Source organism: Elaeis guineensis, chromosome 2 (assembly GCF_000442705.2).
Source record: "Elaeis guineensis isolate ETL-2024a chromosome 2, EG11, whole genome shotgun sequence".
Classification (NCBI taxonomy): Eukaryota; Viridiplantae; Streptophyta; class Magnoliopsida; order Arecales; family Arecaceae; genus Elaeis; species Elaeis guineensis.
This window is the reverse complement of record NC_025994.2, coordinates 98,508,289-98,522,026: the sequence shown is the minus strand read 5'-3', so window position 1 is coordinate 98,522,026 and position 13,738 is coordinate 98,508,289.

Sequence of the window (13,738 nt, the reverse complement as noted above, 5' to 3'; positions counted from 1 at the left end):
AAATAGGCTATCATCAGCAACGTCTGTATTGAATGTTTACATTGATGTTTGATGATATATTAACTGTTCAATAGTGTTTAATAGTCCAAACTTTTAACTCTTAGGAGCACCAATTATGAGACCAACTTGCCTGCTTTAACTTATCAACTGATCACCAAAATTACTTCCCAAAAGAATATCAGGCCACCATCATCTGCATGTACAGACAAGAGCTTAAATGGGTGTAAGTGGTGATGAAATGGTGGGTGGATGCTTCAAAATCAAGCGGCATGCGTAGGTTGAGATGGCATGGATGTTGTGGATGGTAACCTTGGAATGGTAAGCCCTTGTAACAGCACGAGCAACTACAACCGTGCACGTACGCGCGCACGCTAACACTTGCAGAAAGATAAAGGTTAGTTTCTTCCTACTAAATGAAGCCACTTAGCATGATCAGCTACCATGTATCCTCTTTTAGTTGAGTACAGCTCGCGTCCTTGGCGTCTATCGTCATAAGTGGCATGTGGTTCATGTTGTGTTAGAGCAAATTGCACGTAAGCATCCCAACTGCGTGTAAGCGGATAAGATTGGCATGTTAGGATGCAGGGTTGGATCCACTCCCAGGATTTTAAATCCTGTGGAGCAAGATTTTCTATTTTCTCTGTAGAGCAGGATATTTCGCTATCCTATCTCGTTCCAATAATAATCTCAATTATGCATCAATATCCTTCATTTTTTCTCCCTTTCTTTTTCTTTTTCTTTTCCTTTTTTTCTTTCTATCTTTTTTCTTTCTTTTCTCTTTTCTTTTTTTTTTCTTCCTTTCTTTTTTTTTTTTATTTTTTTCATCATTTCTTTCTTTTTTTTGTTTTCTTTTTCTTCTTCTCTTTCTGCATAGATGAGTTTTGAAATCCCAAGTTCATTCGAATTCTGTTTTCTCAGATGAATGGGACAGGCCAAGATGCTTTTCGTCATGTTAGAATATAAAATTTTATCTACTTCATGGATCCTAATATCTACTTAATAAATTTTATATTTTTTTTTAATTGAAGAGGTGTGAATCACTCAAATTTATTAAAACAAAGGATCCGATGGAGTATAAAGTGGGAAGTAAAGCCGAAGAATCAAGAAGATAACATGTAGCATTTGCTTAGAGCAGACAACAAGGAAACAAACAAAGTAGAAAAAAATAAAACAAAGGATGAAGAAAAAGCAACAGATTTGATGCTTTAAATCGAAGTATCAATGTACTTTAATTAACTTGTCTCCAGAGTCAGCTAAGATAATAGATCTTATTACTTCCGGAGTAGAGTCAACAACAGTATTGAATATCAAATTTTTTTTTTTAATTTTTATTCATTTTTAAAAAAGAACAAATTAAAATTCATCGATTTTTTTTTCCATCTTTTGAGAGGTATAAAGATATGCTATGCTCTATTTATCGAGGTCTAAATACTTAAAGACGCACCATCTAAGATTTAAACCCACAACCTATGGTTGTTAAGAGATGTGGCTTTGGAGATAAGCCCTGATCATAACATGTGACATATATTCTTTGACTGTATTACGCCTTGCAAGCTGTCTACTTGGGGATAAAAACATTCTTCCAAAGTAACACTTGATGTGCTCCTTGACCCCCCCCCTCCCTCATAACTCATGGCTCGGTGAATAATCCAGACCGTATGCCGTAGTCATGTCTTGCTCCCTCACCTTGCCTCGGGTCTACATGTCGGAATCGGGCCCATGTTTGCAGTTTGGGCGAATGGTACATCAATCATAATGACCGCCACCGGGAATAGTAGAGGAACCTAAAATTTGGAGAATGAATTAATATATGATCAAAATGTTACCGAGGCAGTCCTCTACCTTATATTGTAATCCTTAATTCTTCTTTGATAAAGGATGGGTGACTACTCGCCTCCCTTGCAATCAGAAAAATAATTAAATAGCTTGGGGGTCACGAAATTTTGTTTTGTATTAATTTTCTTCAAAAAAAAAAAAAAACTTTGAGGCGTCCTTTATTAATTCAACGTTTCCACATGTACCGCACTAGTTGGTACAAGTTACGCCGGTCGATCTCTTTATGATACGTGGCTTCGAAATTTTTCTATTTCTTTTTTTTTTTTCTGGGTAAAGCGTCGAAAATTTTATTAATAAAGTAACCAGGAGCACTATGTCTTTTGTTACCCTTCTTTAAGCCTGCTGACCAGCCGTTCGCGGCTTTGGCTAGATGTGAAGAGAAGCATTCGGAGACGCACCGAAGCGATGAAATGAAGAGGAAAAGAACCGAGGAGAAGGTGACAACTGACAAACCCCCTCCGTCATTTATTAGCTTCACCTTACGCTCTTTCAGAGAGATGACTACGGGGGAACATGAAATGACAAACCCCGGGGGAGAGACGTACTACCAGCGATGGTGCAGCAAGGAAGATATGGTCCCATCCGTTCGTAGAATCGAGTAATGCTCGGCCCAGGGACCAAATTGAATATACGATCACCGCTCCTGGTGGTGTCAACTGTGAAGCACCAAACCACTGGTGCCAGCCAGGCGTGGAATGTCCGTGGTGGGGGAAATTCCTGTTCAGAGAGTTGGATCCTGCAGGCCGCAGCATTTCTCCTTCGAGATAGCGCCGTGATAGTTGATGGGTGGGTCGGGAACGCGAACACGAATAGTGATCATGTACAAGTAAGGGAGCGAGATGAGATGAATTTGGGGCGAAATTTTTATTTTATCATCCTGCAAAGCCGATTTCCATGTCTTTAACTGTTGGACAACATGTCATGTTTTCTATATTAAAAAAAAAAAAATCTAACCCAGTTTTCTTTTTTTATGGAGGAGTAATATGCTCATGCCATTGGTGCAAGATTTTAATTGTGCCGTAAGTGGTATCCCCAAATAATAGATTTTTTTTTTTTAAATAATGAGATGAAAGAATATGGATACATCAACAAAAATTAAAAAAAATAAATATTATAAAAAAAATAAGATATGATAAAATAATTATTCAACATCCAGTATCCAGTATGCTCAATAATAAACAAAACTATCGAATCTACTGCTCCATTTATTTTTTTGCAGATGCAAGTTATCCGAAACACAATATAACTACTCACCAATTGCCGTTTGTCTTGAAGTAATAAGTGGCATCTAGTTGTGGTCCTCGACCATCGATAGATCTATTCATTCTCCATAGCTAATTCTCCCTCTAGAGCCTAGCATAGCATAATCTAATCCAAGCGGCCCCTAACTCCGCATGAAAGACAGTCGTGTCAGGTAAGCGACTGCCTCCAATAGTAATAAAGCAGAAATCGAGACCTGTAATGATAAATTATGATCCACCTCTATAATTACCATTAGATATACTATCATCAAAGTTCACAAGGAAGCTAAGAATAGGAGCTCTTAAGTAATGAAGATCATCTAGGTCACTGATCTGCAATATATAGCTATGAGGAGTCCCAAATATCTCAAATTATAAGTGGCTCTCTAATAGAGGATGGGTGCATGACCTCAATTGCTTGGATGAGAACGAGTGCTCTCTCCAAAACAAATCTTGATGGTTGAGAATGCCTTTTAAAGATTTGAGATTCCTGATGAGCTAGATATGGTAAGCTGTAATGCCCATAATACTAATAGCTAAGTTTATTTGGGATTACAATAATATTCATTACATGAAACCTTATTTGCTATTATTGTTGAAAAATAACACTATTACTAGATCACATTAATTATTTTTAATTAATATAAAGATTTAAATGTTGAACTAGTTTACAATAATATCCTTTCTGTTAGATTTTTTATTGATAAATTTAACAAATAATCATTTAAGCAAGACAAATAAACTATCCTTTTATACTATTATTCTTGGCAAAAATTTAATATTTAGTATTATAATAAAAAACTATCTTTTTATATAACAGTTCTGAGCATATTAATGCAAAAGAGTAAACCCTTTTTTTTTTTTGGGACAATAGAAGAGAGTAATAAAATAATTATAATTTTTAAAAAATATCATTAGTTATTAATATTGCTGGCTGACAATTTAATTGGAGAGACATTGTTTGATTTGAGGGATATATAGGTAAATTATGATTTTTGAACAATAAATATGCGATAAGCTATAAAGGAGTAGATATAAAGATCTACTTTCTATTTAGTTGATTGGTGAGAAATAATGATTGTTAGTCATGTTATATTATGATCATTAGAACAAGTTGTTAGTAAATTAACAACTAATGTCATTAGATCTTAATCAAAAAAATCTTCTGGCTTAGATTTCGATAGGAAAAATGAACCCAACTTGCCTCAATAGATCTAGTTGAGGTAAGATAATCAGAGCAACATACAATTTGCCTTTAGAAATAGATAATAAGATCTTTGGAAGGATATTTTTAAAACAATATAATCCTCAAGAAGCACCAATCAGACTTCCTAGGCTACTTACCACCCGTCCTCAATACTTGCAATTCTTCTTCTTCTTCTTCTTCTTTTTTCAAGGAAAATAATGCAGCAAGTATCCTTGTTTGATTATGAAAATGAGACATTTCAAGTCAAAGAAGATCAAAGAGAATGGAAAAGAAGAAAAAAGGGAATACAGAGGGGGAAAAGTGGGAAAGAATATGAAGAAATATAAGAGTGACAAAGGCCCGGCCCAGAAATCATCCGCCTTGGTCACAGGCCTGACCTCCCCAAATGGCCCGATCCCTCAATCCCCTTGTACTGATTTTCTCGCCGCTATCAGTACCCCCACTTCTGCTTCGGCACGGCCCACGTAGACTCTCAACGACTTAGGAAAGAAGTACTAGAGTTTTTTTTTTTTTTCAAAAGAAAAAGAAATCCTTCGGGGTCTATTTGGATATTTCTAAAAAACTGTGCTGAAAATCTTATAGAAATTGAGCTTGTTAGGCCATTTAGCTTATATTTTCTCAGAGTCTTTCTAAACTCAGTCCGAATTCTAAATTTTGGGCTGTAGGAAAAAAAAAAAAAAAAACTTTTTTTTTTTCTTCCGATTGAATCTGGTTGGCTGGAGTATTATGGTTAATACAGGGCCATCCAGAAGTGGTACGAATTTGTTCAACCTTAATTTCCTCAAGCGGTAGGAAAAGAAGAAAAAAAAAAATAATCTTGGTGATCTAATATATATAAAGCTATTGGTCATTTATCATTTCTTGGACTGCCTATGATATTATAAGATGCAGTTAACTAGCTTTGTCATTACAAAAACATACATATAGTTGAAATCTATGCAATATCCGTCAGGCATATCCTATTTATATTTAGAGAGCCATGTTTAGGTGCGGCCCTGGTGGCAGCATCTTTGCTGCTGCCACTCATCTTATATCGGCTTTTCCCGCATCTTAAACCGCCCTCTCCCACACTTCACAAGCTCTGTTATTAAACCGGCCCTCTCCCATACTTCTCAAACTCTGTTATTAAACTCCGTTCTCTTCCTCTCTCTTTTTTTTTAAGAAGTTCAATAAAAGGTAACTAATTATAACCAAATCGACTAAAAAAAAGATTGGCCCATGCACCGTTTTCCCTTTCTCATTGGAAGAGAAAATAATAATAATAATAATAAAAAGAAGCAAGCAAGAATGGCGTCATAGTTCATACAAACCCTCGTCCTCCTCCCTTTGAACTGCGCATGGAACAAAATTTTGCTTTTTTGGATGGATAAGTCTATAATTGCAGCATCTCAATTTCTGCTGATCTGCTTCCTTTTATTTTCTTCTATTTTCTTTTTCCATGTATGTCCTCTGTGGATGCGGTGAGTCATTGTGGTTGGCGACCAATCACTGTTAGGTGCCCACATACGTGGAAACAAAACAGACTAATGTCCGCAAAAGGATGGGGACCAATCTCCTGTTAAACTTTGTTCAGCAGATAGGGGAAGACGATGTGGGACCAATGTCTGCTGTTAAGTTAATTTGGTTATAGTTAGTTTCCTTCAATTTAATTTGTCTTTCAAGACTGAGGACGGAGAGAAAATGGAGTTTGACAACAGGGCTTGCAAACAAGACCAACCTATCTATACTTATTCATTAACTCTATCAAGTCGGGTTTTGGACAGCAATAGGACTAATTCTACATAATCGCCAATATTCTGGACCAACTGGTGGCTAGGGATGCAAACAAACCTAGCTGCTCACGAACGGCTCAGCCTCAGGTCACTAATTACTCATTTGATCTTGGCGGAATGATAAAACGAGCTCAAACATTTTTCAAAGCGCCAAGCACAAAAATTCCGTTCAAAAACAATAGAAAAGCTTATATGATTCATCTCGGCTTGAGCGAGTCGAGTTCGAGCGGTTAGTTTGGTACATCGAGGCTGGGCATTTGCACTACCTGTTATACGTTTTTATGCACGTCCTACAAATATCCACAGGGGACACAAGGCGTGGCGTCCAGACCCGGTTCTCAGACATGTCATCTCAAAAGAGGAAAAAAAAAAAAAAAAAGGTCCTCTCCGAAAGGTCTGAGTAACATATGTGGGCTGGGCAGGATGGCCCCATGCACAGCTTGAAACGTTTTCTGGTTTGGAAATCTGAGCCCACCCTGACCCAGAGCCTGAATCCAGTGTCCACAATCTGCCGGCTTCAGGCCCCAGCTCACAGCCTCATACCCGTTTTTCGGTCCTACGTGTAGGGACCCGTGTCCTTGTTTATACAGTTTTTAATGTGGTTTGTCGGTTGGGGTCCGACCGATTGAAAGAACTGCTTGAACTCGGCCCAGCGACAGCCATACTTGCAGACATAAGAGGTCTACCAGGTGGGATGGTGCATAACAAATGTTAGGAACTTAGCCCGACCTTTCTTCTACACAGCACAACCGGCGGCTTCCATACATTTGATGCCTAATAATTACTTATTTATATTAATTAAAATATATATATAATAATATATATATATATATAATATAATATAATATAATCATAGAATAAAAAAAAGAAATTACAAAGAAATGAACTAATTAAAAAAATTTATTAGTAATTTAGATGCCAATCAATATATATATATATATATATATATATATATATATATATATATATATATATATATCTATTTTTTTTATTGACGTGTGTGATACAATATATGTGATGTGATAAATAATAAAATAAAATACAGGACTTGGCTTGGGAGACGGTTAAACCACTGCTCTAAAGGAGATTTCGGCCCCTTCTTGTGCCAAAACTTGAGCTGCACACCATCCTTAAGGTATAATTCAGAAGCCAAGTACTCCAATATCCATCGATGGTACGATCTCGAATGGATATCGATCAGACTCAGCCCAAATAATATTAAAAACCAAACAAAAGAGAGAGAGCGAAGAGAGAAATTCTTTTTTTGGAAAGAAGAAAGATCCTTAGTATTTTTTTCCCTCCTGAGAATTGAGGAAAGGGGGGGTCTTAAATAAGCCCAAACAGCCGCAGCAGCTGCGTAAGCGAGAACTACCTCCAGAACAGATGCCCGCGTGCGGAGCTCCTGCAAAATAGCTGCGAAACAACTATGCGGTGCGTACAGCTTGTGGAACGGTCAAATGATGGAATGTTCACACGTACTCAATGCGGAACATTCATGCACGTTCAACATTCGACACGAGGAGTTTTGAAACTTCTTCAAAAAAAAAAGTCAACAATCCCCCACATGTTTCAAAACTGATGAAAATATTTAAATTCAGCAAATATGTTAAAACTGTCATTGGGCTTTTACTATGTTTAATACAAGTATCTTTTAGGTTTGAACTTGCATTTAGTATTAAAAAAAAATATAGTATGAAGACGAGCTGATCATAATGTGGGGTAGAGCTATTTAGGTCATGCGCTTATCTTGATTTTCATGAGAGTTACTAGAGATGCGCCCTAATCCTATAGTCGCGGCCTCACGACTACTCTCACTAAGATAGATCTTTCGGGGGTATGTGTAACGAAATCGTACATCACTGAATTTTCAGTCTTGAATCTATTAAGAGCTATGCTCAGTCTAACCGTTACATATAGAACACTATACCATAGGGATGGGTTGGAGAGAAACTCCAAGAAATGGTGCTCCCAGACATCACCTCAGAGGTCTTTTTCCTTTGAATCTTGACCCTAGAATCTCCAATCGCAAAGGTAGGGGTCCACTCTGGTGACTAATATACAGGCTTAAGTCCTATCCCCCTCGATGTCTCAAACACCAAAGCTATTAAAAGATCTTTAGTTAAAAGATCAGATAGATTATTTTTTGATCTTATAAATTGAAGTGATATCACATCTTTCATTTTGTTTCTCACAGTTTTGTATCTGATCAGAATATGATTGTTCATCTTTTTATTTGATGTCTGCTGGTTTAACAGGTCTATTAGAGCTCTACAATCATAATTTATTGGTACTATAGATATTTTGAATGGAAGAATTTCAATATCATTAATTAAATTTTTTAGCCACTATGCTTCATTGCAAGTGGTGTCAAGAGCAGTTAATTCAGACTCTAACATGCTTATTATTATTATTATTTGTTTACATGAACCCCAAGATATTGCACCTCCTCCAAATATGAAGAGATAACTTATGGTGGACTTAACATCTAAATTATCTGTCACTCAGTTAGCATCACTATATATTTCTAGTACTTTTGGATAACCGAAGAATAGAGAGAGTAATCTAGAGTTCCCTTCAGATATCTAAAGACTCTTTCAAGAGTTTTCCAATATTCTTCACTAGGATTGTTAGAATACCGACTTAGCCTGCCTACTGCATAAGCTATATCAGGATGGATTCTATTTGCTACATATAACAGTGACCCTATCCTTTGAGAATACTCTAACTATCTTACAGGTTCTCCTAAATTCTTAGTTAAATATGAACTATGATCATATGGGGTGGAGATAAGATTTAGATCATATTCAAACTTGTAAGTATTTTTTTATTACATGTGCTAGGTTTATGGCTATTTCATTATTTATTCTTTTTAAATTTTATTCTTAAGATTATATCAGCTTCTCCTAAGTCTGTCATATCAAAATTATTTAATAAATAATCTTTAGTTTCTTGTATTATTTTTAGTAATGTTTCAAATAATAGGATATCATCTACATACAGGCATAAAATAATAAAATCTGAGTTATTTCTTTTATAATACACACATTTATCATATTTGTTAATCCTAAAGTTATTACCTAGGATAATTTTATCAAATTTAATATGCTATTATCTAGGAGCTTGTTTCAATCCATAAAGTGATTTAATTAATTTACATACCTTATGTTCTTGTCCTTTGACTATAAAACCTTGAGGTTGGTTTATATAGATTTTTTTTTCTAATTCTCTATTTAAGAATGCAGTTTTTATATCTATTTGATGAATCATTAATTTATGAATTGATGCTAATGCTACCAAGGTTCTTAAGATGGTTATCCTAGCTACAGGAGCATATGTATCAAAATAATCTATGTTTTTCTTTTGGCTGCATTCTTTAGCTACTAACCTAGCTTTATATCTTTCTACCGTTCCATTTAGTTTTAATTTTTTTTTGAAAATGTATTTAGTTTCTATTGCTTTATTTTCAGAAGGTAAATCTGATATAATCTAAGTTTTATTTTTTAGGATTGATTGAATTTTACTATTTATATCTTCCTTCCAATATGATGAATCTGATGATGACATAGCTTTATCATACGTGCAAAGATCACCCTCTACAAGGTATGTAAAGAATTCTTCTCCAAAATTCTTTTCAATTCTGATCCTCTTACCTCTTCTCAATTCAATTTCAGTTTCAAGTTCAAGTTCTATAGATCTAGAAGAAGATGGTTCACATTATAGGGATCTAGAAATTTTAGTCTTAAAAGAAAATATGTTCTCAAAAAAAGAAGCATCTCTAGTTTCTAGGATTAAATTAAAACTTATATCACTAATATCTGTTTAATCACTAAGAACCTATAGACATTACTATTTTGGGTATAGTCAATAAAGATAGTATCTACAGTTTTAGATTCTAGCTTTTTTTTTTAGTTCAGAAATATTCACCTTAGCTAAACACCCTCACACTTTGAGAAAATTCAAATTAGAAGCTCTGTTTTTTCAAAATTCATAAGGAGTCTTACCACTATCCTTAACAAGGATTCTATTTAGAATGAAGTAAGAAGACAGAAAAGCTTCTCTCCACAAGTTTTCAGATAGGCCTGAGCTAATCAACATAGCGTTCATCATATCCAAAAAGATACGATTTTTATGCTCAGCCTCACCATTAGATTGTGGAGAGTAAGGAGCAGTTATTTCATGAATTATTTCATATTCTTGACAGAACAGAAAAAAATCATTTGAATTATACTCTCCTCCTCTATCAGTCATAAGAATCTTAATTTTCTTTTCTTGTTGATTTTCTACCTTACTCTTATAAATTTTGAATTTATTAAATATTTCATCCTTAGATTTTATTATGTAATAGTAGCAGTATCTTGAAAAATCATCTATAAAGGTTACTATGTACTTATTGCCACCACGGGTTGCAGTTTTGGAAGAGTCACATACATCACTATGTATCAATTTCAAGATTGAAGAATTTCTTTCAACTAATTTAAATAGTTTTCTTAGTTGTTTAGATTCAGCACATATTTTATACTTAGATGTATCTAAGATTGATTTGGGAATTAGCTTTAAATCTATCATATATTTATTTTTTTTAAGTGTACATGACCTAATTTATCATGCCATAAATTTTGATTAGATTTATTCACAAAATAAACTTGATTCTCAGTTTTATTAACAAAATAATCTATTATATTTAATTTGAATAAACTTTCACTTACATATCCTCTTCCTATGAAAGTATTATTCTTAATTATCACAACTTTATTACAATCAAAGATAATTTTATATCATTTCTGGACCAGCTGAGACCCACTGACTAGGTTCTTCCTAAGGTCTGAAACATACAATACATCTTTCAGAATAAGAACTTTTTCAGAAGTCATCTTCAAATTAATTCATCCTTGTCTTTTGATCTTTGCAACTGTATTGTTCCCAAGGATTATACCTTCTCTGCTTGAGTCCTGAATAGTAGTGAACCAGGAGCGGTCAAAACAAATATGAACATTAGCTCCTGAATCCAACCACCAATCAAGGTTAGAGGAAGTAATATTAACTTCAGGGTTAAAGCTTACTGACCTAAAGGTGGTATCTTCTGAACCTTCAATTACACGAGCTTGAGGTCCCGAGGAACCAGAAGGCTTGTGAAAGGGCTCCTGCTTCCGGTGATAACAGTTTCTTACAAGATGATTGGTCCTTCCGCATACAAAGCAGAACTTATTACTTGGATCTTGGGCAGGCTTGATGGATCTTGTATTATTGGCCTTGAAGTTTTTACCCTTAGGCTTGAATTTATTTGAGTAGGGTCGGTTATGATGGTTTGTTTGGTGTTGTTGGTTTGGTTGAAAATTAAGTTTTGATTTGGATTTAATAAAGGTCAGGCTAGCTTGAGCATCTGGGACTTCGATTTGCTGAGTTTTGGACCTATGTTGGTCTTCTATCCTAATTAAATCGAGAAGTTGAGTTAGGATTAGTTCTCCTTGCTTATGGAGCTGACCTTTAGCAAAGCCATCCCAAGAAGGAGGCAATTTATCAAGAAGGCTCAAGACCTTAAATTTTTCAAAGAGAGAGGTTCCATTGGTTTGAAGCTTCCTAAAATATTCTTGAAATTGATAGAGTTAGTCTTTTATAGATTTATTATCTACCATAATATATCTAAGAAATGATGCGATGTTGAACCGCTCAACACTAGCATCATCCAAGCCATACTCAGATTATAGGTTATCCTATAATTCTTTTGTACCCTTTGTAGATAGATAAACATCATAAAATGAATAAAAAATGGCACTTAGAATTCTATCCTTACAAAGATAGCCTTCTTCAGAGGTGGCAAGAGAGGTTGAACTAGAGGAGGCAGAGGATTGGTCAATAATCGATCAGAGCCCCAAAGTGGTTAGCTAAAATTTTATTTGGCTTTGCCACCTCCTAAAGTTGGTTCCATCAAATTTATCAGGTTTAAGACTAAAAGTTTCATCTCTAAGGGTAGCCATTTGGTCCAAGTATGGTTCAGAGAGGAAAACTGGCATTTAAAGAAAATTTATTAGTTTTTTTTTATAAAACTAGTGGACTTAGTAAGTTTTATTAAGATTAAGCATGCAGCAATACAAATTTTTGGGAGATCTTTAATTAATTTGTATAATACAAAACTATAGAAAATAATGTTGGTCAATTAAAAAATAAAATAATATATAAATATGCAAGGAACATAAGCTGTAAATATATACAAATAATTAAATATGCATGCACTACAAAAATAACTACAAAATCTCCTTTAGATAGTTAATTAAAATATATATAAAATAATATATATATATATATATATATAATGTAACTATAGAAAAAAAAAATATGGAGAAATGAACTAATTAAAAAAAATTGTTAGTAATTTAGATGCCAATCACTATAGAAGAAAAAAAAATACAAAGAAATGAACTAATTAAAAAAAATTATTAGTAATTTAGATGCCAATCAATATATATATATATATATATTAAAATATTTTTTTCTTGACATGTGTGATACAGTATATGTGATGTGATAAATAATAAAATAAAATATAGGATCTGGCTTGGGAGGCGGTTAAACTAGTGTCCTAAAGGATATTTTGGCTTTTTCTCATGTGAAGACTTGAGCCATGTACCCTCTTCCAAGGTACAATCTGAAAGCCAAATACTCCAACATCCGTCGGTGGCACAATCTCGAACCCCAAATAATATTAAAAACCAAACAAGAGAGGGAGTGAAGAGAGAATTTTTTTTTTTTGAAAAAGAAGAAAGACTCTCGGTATTTTTTTTCCCTCCTGAGAACTGAGGAAAGGGGGCCTTAAATAGATCCAAACAGCTGCGGCAGCTGCACGTGCGAGAACTGCCTCTGGAACAGATATCCGTATGTGGAGCTCCTGCGAAATGGCCGTGAAACAATTGCGCGGTGCGTACAATTCATGGAACGATCAAATGGCGGAAGGCTCATGTGTACTCAATGCAGAACGTTCACGCACGTTTGATATTCTACATGAAAAATTTTGAAACTCTCTCAAAAACAAAAATCAACAATTTATACCAACGCAGCACACAAATAAGATTCGGACCAAAAGGATGGATTAGTCTCCCCAATTTCAATAATATGTGGCAGAGAAATTTGAATCGATAAAAAGATCAAAATAATAGCTTAAACCCTTTAGATTCCACGTAACCTCTCACTTGCCACTTGGTGCACCTTCTTTCTTTATTATTTATTTTTTAATTATGATTGATTGGATTCTCACCGGGAGCATTGGCTCTTCATGCAAAATTTAAAGCCACGAGGGATGGAATGAAGTGGTGCCTAAGCATAACCAGGCTACCCATAATATATAGAAAGGAGATCTTATGAAATCTTGAAGTAGTGTTAACTTAGAGTACGTTTGGTTAGTTATTAATTTTTTTTAATTTTTAAAAAATAAAAAATAAAAAATAATATTTGATAATATTATAAAAATTAAAAATTAAAAAAATTAAAATAATTATTTTATATATAAAATAAAATTTTTTATTTTTTTAAATTTATTTTTTTATTTTTTTTGTTTCTTCATATCTAAAACACCAAATCAAAAAATAAAAAGTCGGAATGCTTCTCCTTCGCGGAGTTCTTTATTTTTCTACTATTTTTTTTTTTCATTTTTCAAATCCTTCCCTCTCATCAAACTCTTTACTTATTAT